The following is a 15,719-nucleotide window of genomic DNA, read 5'->3' as shown; positions in this document are numbered from 1 at the left end:
ATCTTTGTTTTCCTCATAAGGAGTCTACTTCAGTGTGGAGCAATTACGATGTTCCTGGTGTGGTTTAGTAGAGGAAAACTGCTCACATGTTTTCTTATTGTGTAACTTCAATTAGTTCGTGTGTGGTTTTGTTCTCCAATAATGATGGGTTATATGGTGTTCTCTCTCAATACTATAATCATCTTTCTTTCAAGCATGGTTAGATTGTTCCTTTATGGGCGTCATACCTAAGCGATGGATAATTATATGTAAGGCAACCTTTTGGTTTCTTTGGTTGGCGTGGAATGGTTCCATTTATAATAGCAAGGTATGAGATTGTAATGATATCCTATTGCTTATTAGAATGTGTTTCATGCTTTAGGTTCACACTTGTTATGGGGATGATGCAATTGATGATATTGGTTGGTGGTCAGATGCATGACACTCTTCAATTAGAAGGAACCCACTGCACCACTGACTTGAGGTTTCGTGGAAACCATTGTTAATGGTGAATATAAGTTCAATGTGGATGGCTTAACTAAGGGAAAATTAGGCTGGATAGGATGTGGAAGGGTGCTAAGAAACTCTAATGGTTTTGTGGTTAGGGTTTTCTTTAGCCTTCTTAGCATTCGTAATTCTAACTATGCAAAGTTGATGGCCATCCTTCACGCTCTGTGTTTTTATTCTTCTTCCCCTTTTTCAAGGTCTCCTTTGACCATTGAATTAGACTCAAAAATCACATTTTCATGGGTAGCTAAAGTTGATCAGAAGCCTTAAGACAAATGACATATTTTCAATGAGATTGATTTATGGCGACTTTCTCTTGGTATGATCTCCTTTGTGCATATCCTTAAGGAAAGTAACTCTTTTGTAGACTTTTTGACAAAACATGGTGTTGGCAAAAATCCTTCATTCTCTACTTGGTTGCGATGACACACTTTTTTCATTATGCATCATTGTTGTGGTGATTTTTTTATCTCTATCAGTTTTCGTGTAGCTACTGTTTGATTTTTATGTTATGCCTTTTTTTGATTCTTTATTATTCGATTTGCTCTAGTTTAAAGGTACTAAGTACCACCAGTTGTAGTCCATTAAATTTGTATGTGTGTGCTTGAACCTTTGGCCCTTGTGGTAGAACTTCTTTGTTACTTTTCATTGATTTTAATACAACCTGATTGATGAGTTGAGAATAAAAAAGGAGAATTTATACTGTACGAAAATTTTAAAATTGAAGAAGAAAAATCTATACAATTATCTCTCAATACTAGATACCATTATCTCTTAAGATATTTAAAGTTTTTTAGGTTGTGAGGAATGAAATTGTTTTTGAAGGGAAACAATGGAATTTAAAGGACTTAGTTTTGTTGGTAAAATTTTAATCCTTCTAATAAGGCAATAAAAGGGGATAACAATGTCTTTGAATCTGTTTGATGGACTGATCTAAGGATAATATCGAGACCACACACTCTTAAGAATGCTATCAATAAAAAGAACATCCAAAGGAAAAACCCTAAGTCTAATTTCTTGAAATTCAATACTGATATCATAAGAGGAAAATTGAGTCCATTGGCAATAAAAAGAGTATTAAGAGGTATTGAAGGTAAATTTTTTTGCTTAATCAAAACGATGATTTTATGAAGTATCAAATTAATCTGATACAGAAAACTTAGCAAAGCCAAGAATGATCAACAAAATGATTATAAGATCGGAACCCAAACAGGAATAACCAAAATGCTTTACAAACAACAAAAAAGTACTAATAGCCCAAGTACATCCAAATCAGACATAAGCAATAAGCAAACATTTTACATAATAATAAACCCCACCCCATTGCATCATGCAAGATCGACACTCTAAGGACACCATAATAATATAAGCAAACCTTATTCAAACAGGCATGCATCCAATAAAGTGACACTCGAGGTAGTGAATAAAATCACCCCATTCCATAAACCAATAAAGATAGAACAACTTGTTCAGCAATTAATTAGTTAAGACCAAAATACCATAATAGTTGTACATAAACCACCAAGAGAAAGAAGACATATAAAGGGAAGAAAATAAGCCAAATCTCACCACCATGCATAGAACATCTCACCTCGATCAACACCAAATTTCGCTAATGCATCTACCATTGAATTAGCTTCTGAAAAAATATGAGAAAAAAAAATATTACCAATTAAATTGCACAAAACTATCAATCTCATTAAATATCTTCCAAAAATTCCAAGGCCTTGAAGTGCTCTCATTCACCCAATATATGACAACTTTGGAATCCAATTCAATAATGAGTTTGTATGCACCAACCTATGTAATGGTTGACAATAGTTTCACTACATAAAAAATGACCATAATTTTAGCATAATTAGAATCTTAAACTCCTAATGGTTCATAAAACACCCCACGAATGTGGTCGCGAAAATCATGTAAGACATCGGTGCACCCTACTGGGCTTGATTTACCCTGCATTGAACCATCCACATTAAATTTAAACTTGATATTTCCTTGTGGTAACCATGTCACACCTAACCAAGGTTGCCCTTGTTGCATCAACACTGAAGTTTCCATGATTCAACCCACCATCCATGCTCATCAACCACCTCATGCCCTTTAATCACCTTTACCAATAGCATCTATCTCACCTTGATAAGAAATACAATCTCATCTTTATCCCATTTTTTTGCTTTAAAAATAGAATCATTCTTAGCCAACCACAAAGACTAGATTGTTGCACCACCAAAAACCATCCAACTAGTTTTTGCATAGCCTTCATAGCAGTTACTGTCCCAAGCCTAAATGAAGACCTTAATTGTACAAGGGGTTATTTACGGAAGATTCCACCATTTCAAAATTGCGAACCATACCTTACAACTATGGTAACAAGAAATAAGGATATGGTCACATGTCTCTTATTCATTACCACATCACCAACCTATTCTTGAATTTTTTGATCACTAGCTCCCATGTACGAAAACTCCTAGGATTCGCATCCAATGGAATCCCTAGATACGTAAAAGGTAGAGATCTAACTTGGTATCGAAGAGTCTCAACCATTATCTCACAAAATTCCAAGGAGGTTCATACAGTGTAAACAACTGATCTTGAAAAATTAATCTGTAATCTTGATACTAATTTTTGAAAAGTGGCCTTTGAAATTTTTTGTCAAACACCATAGTTGGGAAAAAGGTCTCAAATTATTGAATAGGACTAAAGGATTATGGTTCATTGAGTTCTCAATACATGCAAAAGGCCATGGAAATTTTGGAAGCTCTTTCATCAAATTGATTCATCCTAAGGTGCTATTGGTTGTGTCCTCTTTTGGAATATTTTTCAAGAAGTTAATGGTCATGCAAACTCTTGCAAAAATAGAAGTTGATAATGTTGATCTATTTGTGGCTAGGATTTGACGTGGATAATGTTCCCATATGGGGAGCTATCAAGCTATTAAAGCCACTATGTAGTTATTGATACTAGTTCGTGGATTGACTGTTGTTGTGAAGGGCATTTTTTGATATAGAGACTAGTATTTAACAAAGAACTGATAATGAAATCATTTTTGGATAAGGCATAATTCTCAATTCTGGTTGAGGAAATATATTCAAGTAAGACCATGTGATAGTTCAGACCTTGACTAAATCGTGTTAAAGTTTAGGTAGCTTCCTGCATAACAGACCCACATTTTCAACTCAAAAGATATGTTTGTTAGGTGGATGAAGGCCCTTATTTATAAGCCCAAGACCCATTCTATCTTTTACTGATGTGGGATTCGTGACATACTACCCATCAATTATGCAATGCCTTTCTTACATTGGCCCTTTTTATCCATAGGGAAGAGGGACACACCTTGGTCTAAACCTACCCCAACCTTGATATCTTTCATGGGGTCCCTTGTTAGTGAAAAGTTTGGTAGGCTTTGATACCACTTATCTCATACCCATATTTTTAACCCAAAAGACATGTTGTTTAGGTGGAAAAAGGTCTTTAAGTATAAGCCCAACACCCATCCCATCTCTGATTGACGTGAAATTAGTGACACTTGCTTCTTGTTGTGTTAAAATATTGAGTTGATCACAAGAATTGGGGCATTGCTAGAAATATGGCCTTGGTGTATGTTATTTACTCTCTTTTGATTTTTAAGTATGTTGTTGAGAGATGTTTGTTTATAATCAGGTGAACTATTGCCTTGTTGATGTGTCTAGTTCGATAAAGTAATAATATGATTTCTTAGTAGAAAAAAAAAGCTATCTCTTAATACTATGATTGCAAAATATAGCCATGGTAAATTTTATATTTAGGAACAAAATTTGTTCACAACAATTTTTATAATGTTATCAAATTTATCTACTTTGCAGCATAAATTTTATTCTACAATAGGTTACTACATATTACATTTAGCAAAATTGTTATAAATTGTTTTGTATGTCAAAGCTATTAGTTTGAAAGCATGAAAGGGAGTAAGAATGTAACAAAGAAAAGGGTGGAATAATTGGTACCAATTAGAGCTACCAGCAATATGTTCTTTTCCTTTATCCTTTTTAAGTGGTATTGCTCGCTGATGCCAACCAACATCCCTACTTGATTGTTGGTTAATGACATTGGCAAAGAGATGGAAGGGAAAGGAAAAAGAAATAAAAAACAACAAAGCAAAAGAAGGAAAAAGGGAGACAAGACTTATGCAAGATATGATAGGTCAAATTCATAATATAATTAGATAAAAAAGATTAAAATCGAAATCTGAACTAATAGATTGATAGACCTTATTAAATAAATATGAAAATTTTGAAATAATTTGAATACTTTATTTAAAAAGTTTTTTTGATTAAATTTATGGTAAACGTCTTATATGCTATTCAATGACTATATATTGATTAAATTTTGTGCATAGATATTATTTTGATAATTAACTTTTAGTAAATTTTGATTACATGAATTAATTGTTACCGTTTGTTAAGTTTTGTGTGGTTTTCAAATTTGTGTAATCATCCTATCCAAATTCATAATTTCTTTATGTATGGTACAATTTGAATCTTAGACATAGTTATTTAATGATATATTATTGATAATATGGTAGTTTAGTTAAATTTATCTTTGTAATTGGTTGAATCATGCTTAAGAAATTGGATTTTTTAAGGATCATGATTTTTAAAATTTTCAAAATCAAGAACATCATGATTTTATGTAATTTTTGTACAATTACATTGGGATCGTTGTTTCTTGATAACTAAAAATTGTTACTAAGACCATAACGTTATGTTAAATCTAATGGCTTGTCAATTGAAGGTGCTATGTTTCTAGGGTTCATAATGTCAAATTTTGTTTTTAATTTGGCTTTTGAAATGAATTTACTTTATGTGTTTTAATTCAAATTTACATAAGGGAACAAGGTTAAATTCATTTGGGGCTGATTATATAGTGTTAAATAGGCAAAATAAAGGACATAGAAGCTCAAATCAAGTTTCAATGGGGGAAGCTACTGTTCATGTGCTAAGATGCTGAAAAACATGAACAGTGCATGTGGATCAAGCCTCATTTCCAACAAAATGCTCCGAACTAGCTAGTATGATTCCCCTACTACTTACGGTTTGGTTTTTTCTCTCAATTGTAGTTCTAAAACTAAGTTTGTTAGATAAATGGATCGACAATAAAATTCTCTCATTTTATTTTCCTAGGATTTATGTCTTTTCATCTAATAAGTCTGGCTTCATTATTAAACATGATCAATGGATTGGTAATAATAGGTATTGGCACATTACTTTTCATGAGATACTGTCAGCATGAGCTGTAATTATTAATTTTTAGGAATATTTTAGGGGGAATATTTTCCTATTTTCTCTTTACTTTGCTTGTACTCCAAGCTAGTCTAGGGTTAGAATACTTCCTTATTTACTATTTTTTTTTACTTGCACACCAAGTAGGTTTAGGTTTAGTTGGCTATTATAATTACTTTACTTGCACACCAAGTAGGTTGAGGTTTAGTTAGCTATTATAAATAGCCCTTTATGTAATTCTTTATTTTTTGATCAAGTAGTTTAATTCTTTGATTAGATCTTGAATATTTTCTACATGGTATCAAAACAATTCTAATTCAAAAGGAATTCTCTAACGTGAATCCCGTACTCAAAAATCACCATCACATTTTTTTCTTTCTTCTATTCATCTGAAACTACATGGTAGAAACCAATTCCATTGTTTCAACTGAATCAAGAAATTCCATGGTTCTAACCATACCAGGCAACCCAACATCACCAATTATTGGCCACCAAGACAATTCTATGTTTCCTACCAGTATTACATTGGATGAGACAAATTACTCATTATGGTCTCAGCTCATAGAGATGTGTATTAGCGCTCGCAACAAAGCTGGATATCTCATTAAGGAAGCAAAAAAACTGCATCCGAAGATTCGAATCTTGAAACATGGATTACTGAAGATCACAAAGTGAAAAGCTGGCTTATTGATTCAGTAAGTCCATCACTAATGCAACGATTTATTCATCTTCCCACAGCCAAGGAGATATGAGAAACTGTATCAAAAACCTTCTATGATGGATCAGACGATATTGGTATTTTTAAGTTGAATTAGATATCTTTCTCTACCAAACAAAATGGTCAACCGCTATCAATATACTATAATGAACTTGTGGCTATTTTTTAAGAAATTGATCACAAGACTATGTTGTAAGAAGGAACAGTTGAAGGTGTAGTCCAATTACATTTTGCGATGGCTAAGCTTCAAGTCCATATTTTCTAAATGGATTTGTTTATGAATTTGATCAGTTCTGTGGAGAAATCTTATGAAAAGATCCAAAACTCGATTTGGAAAGCACGTATGCATGTCATGAGAGAATATCAACAAAGACAGACACTGGGAAGCTCTTGTTCGAATCTTGAGAGCACAGCTATGCTAGCCAACCGAACTTGGCAAGGACCCTCAAACTTGTAAATTACATGTAACCCTGGATGTTTCTTTTTATGAATTAGAGCCTTATTATTTAGGGAGACTCTCTTGACTTTTTTTTTAGGAGGAGAGCTCTAGTGAAGAGAATGTGTTACAATAAGATGGTAGAGAAAAGGAATTTATGGAGTTAGAGGAAATGACTGAACGTTTTTGGAAAAGTGTTCAACAATGTTGTGATAATGTTAATGAAATTGAGAGTGAGTAAGTTCTTCTTGCAAGGGAATTAGGTGCTTCCGTTACAGAGTCCTTAGAATTACCCATGCTTACGCCTACACCATTAACTGAAGAATCAACCTAGAATGTTCTCTTTCAGGTAATCCCAAATCCCATATCTGATGAGGTAATCTCAAATCCCATAGTTGATGAATCCTATGAAATCTCGAAACCCATATCAGATGAGTTCTATGAAACACATGTTCCTAAATATTCACAAAGATCAAATAAGGGAGTCCCAAAGAAACAATATGAACCTGATCCTAAAGCCAAGGTCAATTACCTAATTAACAACTATGTGTCCTCTTATAGATTGTCTGAATCGTATGCACTCATTATTAATAAATTATCCACTGCATCTATTGTGAGTAGTTTGCAAGATGCATTAAAAGGTTCGAAATGGATCAAGGCGATGAACGAAGAAATGGAGGCTTTGCAAAGGAATGCTACTTAGGAACTGGTTTCCTTACTCGAAGGAAATAAGACGATTGGATGTATGATGGGTATTTACAGTGAAACTTAAAGCAGATGGAAGCATTGACAGTTATAAAGCAAGGTTAGTTACAAAGGGATATACACATAGGTATGGGGTGGATTATCAAGAGACTTTTACACTAGTAGCCAAGATCAATACAATTCTTATTCTCATATCTATAGTAGCAAATTGAGATTGGCCTTTACAACAATTTGATGTTAAAAATGCTTTCCTCAGTAGAGACTTAGAGGAAGAAGTCTACATGGAGTTACCACCAAGAATTAAACACAGTTTTTTGTGTAAAAGGAAAGTTTGTAAACTGAAAAGGTCACTATATGGGCTGAAATAGTCACCTAGAGCTTGGTTTAGGAGGTTTACTTCTATAATGAAAGCATTTGGTTATAAGCAAGTAACTTAGACCATACTTTGTTTATAAAACACAAAAAGGGGAAGGTAACAGCTTTAATCGTGTATGTTGATGATATGGTCTTAAAGGGAGATTACCCATATGAAATGAAAGCATTACAAGAATATTTGGATGCTAAATTTGAAATGAAGGATCTAGAGCAACTTAAATATTTCTTAGGGATTAAGGTTGCCAGATCGAAATAGGGGCTTTCCTTTTTGCAACGGAATATATGCTAGATCTTTTAAGCGAAATGGAATGCTTGCTTGCAAACTAGTAGACATGCCCATATAGATGAATCATAAGCTTGGAATTTTTCCAGATCAAGTTCCGATAGATAAATGTTGTAATTAGTGGTTGGTTGGAAGATTAATTTATTTGTCACACACAAGACTAGATATAGCTTATGCTATAAGTGTCGTAAGTCAGTTTATGCATGCACTAAGTGAAGAACATATGAATATAGTATATCAAATCTTAAAATACTTGAAGAGTGCTCTGTGCAAAGGTTTATTGTTCTCGAAAAATGGTGTCTTTGACATTGAAGGATTTACGGATTCCAATTGGCAGGTGATCAAACAACTAGAAGATCCACATTTGGTTATTTTACTTTCGTGGCAGGTAATCTTGTCACTTGGAAAAGTAAGAAGTAGAAGATTGTGGCAAGATCAAGGGCATAAGCTAGATTTCGAGGTATGGCTCATGGTGTATGCGAATTATTATGGATTAAGAGTATTCTAAAAGATTTGGGAATTGAATATGCAAAACCTATGAATCTTTATTGTGATAATAGGGCAGCCATTGAAATTGCACAAAAATCCTGTACAACATGATCACACAAAGCATGTTGAAATTGTTCGACATTTCATCAAGGTGAACCTCGATCAAAAAATTATACAATTTTCATTTGTTCAGTCTGAAGGTCAGTTAGCTGATATTCTCACGAAAGCAGTTTCAAGGAAAGTGTTCCATGGTATAATTGACAAGTTGGGCATGGTTGATATCTATTCTCCAACTTGAGGAGGAGTGTCAGCATAAGCTGTAATTATTAATTTTTAGGAATATTTTAGAGAAAATATTCTCCTATTTTCTTTTTACTTTACTTGTACTCCAAGGAAGTTTAGGGTTAGAATACTTCTTTATTTACTATTTGTTTTACTTGCACATTGTCACGACCCAAATTTCAGACCATGATCGGTGCATAGGCCTAATGGACGTATCCCACTAAGCCCAAGCAAGCCTATCTATATGACTTGTTTATCATTCCATCAAAGTTGCTAAAGTCACATTTCATAATTTCAATTCGAAATATTGATAACGATTGCCAACTCGTTGTGGCATTACCAATCAAAATATACATATAAGGTCTAAGGCATACATCTTAGTACTTTACATCACATGTACGTATTTACAACAAAAATGACTCTTGGCTTCCAGTAGAGTGACCAAGGTGAAGGTGCGGCTACGAAATGCCAAGATACCTACCAAGGATAAGAATCTATGAGGACACCTCGACCTAGTTACCGACTACCTCTTGATCTAAAAACATGAAGTTGAAAACGGTGAGTATAAACCTAGTGAGTGAACAAAAGAAGAGAACAAGCAATCGATAAGAGAAGTTAAGAAATCATAATGCACTTATTTTCAAAAACAATGCAACTTAGTTTATTTCTTATTAAAACCCCTCATTAACCCTTAATGAATTAATCACTTGAAGATAAAAGATCCATGTACAATAAAGGATTTGAAGAGTGAAAACTTTAATAGCATTCAAGCAAGTCAAGTGAAACGACGGGTCCTCACTGTAGCGGGAAGGTATTCTCGCTAGATAAGGGTTTCTCAACTGGCTGAGGGTTTCTCTCTAAAACCCCTCCTTTCAAACTTAATTAAACAAATTTCTTAATGTTGGGAATCCATGATCAACTGTGGTGTTAATGATATGAAAAATGGGGCAGCAACCAAACAAGGTAGCATGCAGGACAGAAAGTTTCTCGCTTCAGCGAGAATTCATTCTCGCTGCAGCAAGATTTATGTGACAAAACAGAATGTTTCTCGCTGCAACGAGAAGCATCAGTAACTTTCTCTCTGCAGCGAGAACTAGGCCAGTATAACCCTCCAAACTAGAGAGTTTTTTGCTGTAGCAAGAAATAGGACACCAACAACAAGTTTTCATTCTCTCAAGAAAAGGCCATTTAGCTGCAAAGATAGAATCAACTTGAACATGCTTAGGAATTTCCAAGGTTGAACATGCAAGATTCACATGTGTTACAACCATATACCATACTCATGAACTTTTTATAACACACACACACACACACACACACACACACACACACAGATATATATATATATATATATATATATGCATACCATCCCATCATCATCAGCTCATGTGCACTCCCACACTGCATAGAGATGGGTCATCATCAGCTCATGTGCACTCCCATACAGACATAGTTGGGTCATCATTATCACATTAAAAGGAACATCCAATGCATATTATACATATCAACATATTGTGATAACACATGAATCATTTATATGGCACATTTTCACAAGATAGAAACATTCACCAAAGGCTTGTTCCCTAGGATTTTTAAGAAAAAGTTGGATAAAATCATTCAAATGTTTCACCTCGAATACATCTACATTTCTAAAGAAATTTTGAAATGCAAGTTCACTCACTGGTATTCGTTAAATCTTTACTCGACTCCAACTTCTTCTAATGGTCCAAATGCGACAGTGGGACTTCGTTGGAACTTATCATCACATTAGCATCATCACCATCAACCCAACTTGGTATTAATACTATTCCAAAGCTATTTTCTAAATTGAGTTCTACTAGTCATTCCTACTAGCTACCAACTACCATTAAATGACTATTATTTGCACTACTCTAGTCACACTAAAAATAATTAAACAATCTCAGCAATAAAACACTCACAAATCAAATTACTAGACATTATCAACAACTGAAATATCAACTCAATTTCAACACTCACCTTGCTAGATTTGTAATTGGATTCTTGCTCAAGAATTCCCAAACTATTATAGAGTCTTTCTTTCTCTCTCTAAAACACCTAGCTAGTGAGGGAAAGTATTGCTTTAAGATTTTGGAGGGTTTTTAAGGTGAAAGAGTAAAAGAGCACAAAGGGCTTGTGAAAAGGTGCACAAAAGCATGAAATTTGAGACTAACTTGAGAGAGTTATAGAAGCTTGAAAAGAACTCCTATGGAGGATGAAGAAACATGAAAGCAGAGAAAGAAGAAGAAGAATAAGCTACTGGAAATGTGAGAAGAAGCTGTTGAAAGATGATATTTATAGCTCAAGTTTATCCAACTCCACTTAAATTATGAAAATGCCCTTAACTAGTTGGCTTGTTCTCTTTCAATCCTTTATGTAGTCTTTTTACTCTTTTGACACTCGGACAAGGTCCATAATAGTTTAGAAATACTCGAGTTCACGAAACTTAAAAATTTTTACTCGAGATGAAAAATGACCATTTTACCCCTACCTTGGAAATCATCATTATTTTTATTTTTTCCATCATTTTACCTATATTTTCATCATTCATTTATGCATTAGGCCTACTTAGGCCTTAATATTGTTTAAAAAAACTTACTTTTAGGGGCTCACTAAAGAAATGATGAAATTACCCCTGGTCAGTGATATCGTGTCTACTTCTAGCTATGAGTCTCTAAAGATCAAGGTCTCACACACACCTAGTAGGTTTAGGTGTAGTTGGCTATTATAATTACTTTACTTGCACACCAAGTAGGTTTAGGTTAGTTAGCTATTACAAATAGCCCCTTATGTAATTCTTTTTTTTTTTGATCAAGTAGTTTAATTCTTTGCTTAGATCTTGAATATTTTCTGCAAATACACTTTGGTTGGGAATTCAACAAAGGGAGGATTTCTTTTTTTTTTTTTGATTAAAAATTTCTATCCTCATAAACTAGTCCTAATAAAATCATTTGGAAAGAAACCTTTAATGGTTTTTACTCTTCTCTATATCTTTTCACAAAGCTTTCTATGCCTTTTTCCTGCATCCTCAAAGCTTTTGGAAAGTTGTTTGGTCTAAGTTTGCCCCTTTTAAATTGAAAATCTTTTATTGGTGAGATTATCTACCAAGATCACTATCAAAGCCAAATTACTTAAAAGGGGCTTAGATGCTAAATTTTTCAAATGCCCTTTTTTTTCTTGAATGAGTTGGAATATGTAAGTCATTTATTCTTTACATTATGCTTCACTTGGAATATTTGGATGATGTGTTGCAAAATTTATGGTATTTCGTGGTTTGTCCCTGGTGGCGTGACCTCTTTATTTTTATATTAGCTTTATTATTCCCCTATTTCGTAGAAAGGTGGAATTGAAAAGTGCTTTTCAATGTTGCCACTTAGTCGCTTTAGCACTTTTGAAATAATATGGGGTTTAGGGGCAAGCACTTTGACCAAATGCAACTCTTGGATATTATTAAAGTTCACCTAGCTTTCTGGTGCAAGGGTAAATGGCTTTTAATGTCTATTTTAGTCATTGATTTCTTATCAAACCCCTCTACAATCTCTATTTTCTATGTGAATAAAAAATCTCACTTTTTTACTTCATGGACTTGTCCTTCTTAGGGCTCCCTAAAACTTAATGTCAATGGCTCAAGTATTAAGAAGACGGGCCTTCTAGCTATAGGGGGTGTATTACGCGATCATGCAAGCATCATCAAAAGCGTTTCTTTTAAGTCTATTGAAATTAAAGATTCTAACAATGATGAATTTATGTATATTAAGGAATATATAATTTTCTTTATATCTTATTCCTTGGGACACCTTTGATTATCTCTTTATTGAAGTGATTCCAGTAATGCAATTATTTGGGGTAGCAATCATACCATTGTTCCTTGGCTTATGAAACATATCTCTAACTTCGTTGAAAACCTTAAGTTGGCATTTAGTATTTTACCACTTCATGATTTCAATGGAATGTGATTGATGGGCATTAAATTTTTAGAAATATAACATTCTAGTGTTTGGTATATGTCATGATCCAAACTCGGGCTTCATGACTAGCGCAAGAGTATCGATGCAAGTTACCCTCTTAATCCATGCAAGCCTAAAATGAATAAAGCAAAAAAAATGCTTAGAATTACATCATGGAACTCATTGCCATGGAACAATATGTCAAACATGAATGAACATATTATATCATAAAGGATATGTATATATCATATTAAGTTTGCACACTCATGTGCTCAAATGCGGAAGCAATACATATCAAATTAACAAGCATGGCCATTTAGTGGCAAATACAAAGTGTAGCCATCTCATGGCAACTCTCAAAATACATGTCATATAATACAAAGCGTAAGCAAAATATTGTCCATAATAGTTAGACATAATTGACCAACTTAAATAGGACTAGCAGAGTATGACTCAAAAACCATGGGTTAAGGCCTACTGGATGGCATATGATTGCCTACCTAAGACTGACTGAAATGTTGGCTTTTCCCAAAGGACTGCGAGCCAATCAACTATTGATATGCAAAACAAGTGTGCCTTACATGTGTGAGTTATAAATAACTCCATGAGTAAATACGATGAGGGGGAATTAGCTCAATGGAAGAGTGTTTATCAAAGATACTTTATAAAAACAATGCTAGTAATCCATTTCAAAGAAATAACCAAGTTACCTTTCAACCATATTAAACATTCAAAAGTTTGGGAATTTAACCCCAAGCAAAATCGAGCATCCCAAGGTGCGAGTTATATGCCAAGTATGACCACGTACCAAACAAAACTTCAATACCATTGTCTTGACAGATACAAACTCATTAGAAAGAAATTTATAAAGTTTTATTGAAACCCATTCTTGAACCTTGAACTAAAACCATAATTTGTAAAGTGTTCAAGTATTCCCAAAAAAATGATTTATAAACATTGGGTTTTAAAGCTTTTGTAAAAGATGTTAGGGAAAGCAAGGTTTGGTTTCAAGAAAGTGAAATAATGTGGTTACCCTTATAAAACCTTTGAAGAAAACTGAGGACTATCAAAAATAACATAATTCATAATAAATTTCGTATGTTAAGTCTAAATGCCATAGTTGGGGCATTTACCCAACCTAAGATTAAGGTCGAGACGAATATTAAATGTAAATGTCGACATCAACAAATGCAAATCTCAAGTACTAAAGTCGAAGCAATATCAATAGAAAATCCAAATTTCAAAACAAATACCAGGTTCCAATTTCATAATGTCAAATATCATTTCAAAGAAATCGTGTAGCACTAAGTAGCATGGACAACCAAATCAAAGTGTGTCGTAGCACCAAAGGGGTTGAATACATGATAGTTGTTAACCATATAGCAAAAGTGGTAGGATTATGTCAATTACCAAACGAAACCAAATCAAAGAGGTAGGACTCTATTAACTAACTGATCAAAATAAAGCATTGTGCACAATGGCTAGTGTTTACTGTCACTAGCTACAGGTCCATAACTCAAGTAGGCTCTACTAAAACATTTTTGTATTATGTTTCCAAATGTCCAAATACTCAATCCCATATGAAAGGATGAAACCAATCACCATTCAAGAACAAAAGGTTCAATAGAATGACGTTAAGTGTACAGAGTTCATTTCCAAGCAAGGTATATTCTCTCTCATCAACAAACTAAAATTTGAAGCAAAGGCTAAATCAAATCATTTTAAATTTCTAAACTTTGTAATCATTCAACTAGTCATAGACAAATATAAATTTTTGAGGCATCAAACTTTTCAAAGGCTTGATCCCCAAGCACAAAACTATATACATAGTATCATATTTTCATAATATATCTAGATTTCATTAAACTGTCTTTAAAACATTATTCATAGCATAAAAGTTCATCAAAATACATTTTAATGTGAGGTTGTAGAATAGACATGCTTAATTATAGTAGAATAATTAAAAAAAATTGTATCCACCCATTTCTTGGAGGGTGCCTTTTTTTCCTCTTGGCACCTTTCATCGAAAGCTTAATTTTTTCAACAACTCAAATTACTCTAATATCACGTATAAATGATATTCAAATATAAATACTCTCAAAATCTCAATTAAATGATATTCAACCACCAATATCCTCAAAAATCCTAAAAATTTTAGAATACTTTGAATACCCATTTTCAACCCTATGTAATCTTCACTTATTTCCAATTATGTCCACCAAACTTTCATCTAAACTTCATACCCATTAAGTAAACAACTTATTTTACCTATGTTTTCTTTTTAGTGAGTTTCTAATGGAGCGATCTAGCCAAATCCTGAAAACTTAAAAAATTTATAGGTTTTAGAGAGAGAAAATAAAAATCATAAAAACCAAGCTTTTGGGGGTGAAAATCCTTCCCTTTGGCACTTAGAATCCAAGATTTGTCGATGAAGTTTGAAGATTTTGAAAGGTAGAAAATTTGAGAGAAAATGGGTGGAGGAATAAGGAGACAAGAGAAAAATGAGAAATTTTTGGGTTTTTGGGCTTTTAAGCACATTTTAAGCTGACTAGGCAGCCTAGGATTGACTATGGAGAGTCTATAGTTGATCTTAGACTAGTAAGTTTGGTAGTCTACCCATTTCCCTTTCATAGGATTGACTATAATAGGTCTATAGTAGATCTTGGACTAGAATGTCCATTTTTGCCTAATTTTCCTTCACAGGATTGACTATAGAGGG

General features: G+C 33.5%; 1 pseudogene; it reads left to right on the top strand.

The window, feature by feature from the left end:
* The first annotated feature begins 6,146 nt into the window (after nt 1–6,146).
* On the top strand, nt 6,147–6,922 carry LOC148760738 (uncharacterized; annotated as a pseudogene).
* Nucleotides 6,923–15,719: the final 8,797 nt, after the last annotated feature.

This window comes from Theobroma cacao, chromosome 9, assembly GCF_053813885.1.
Source record: "Theobroma cacao isolate CCN51 chromosome 9, ASM5381388v1, whole genome shotgun sequence".
NCBI lineage: Eukaryota > Viridiplantae > Streptophyta > Magnoliopsida > Malvales > Malvaceae > Theobroma > Theobroma cacao.
Note: the sequence above shows the minus strand (reverse complement) of the source record. Positions and strands in the feature narration are given on the sequence as shown.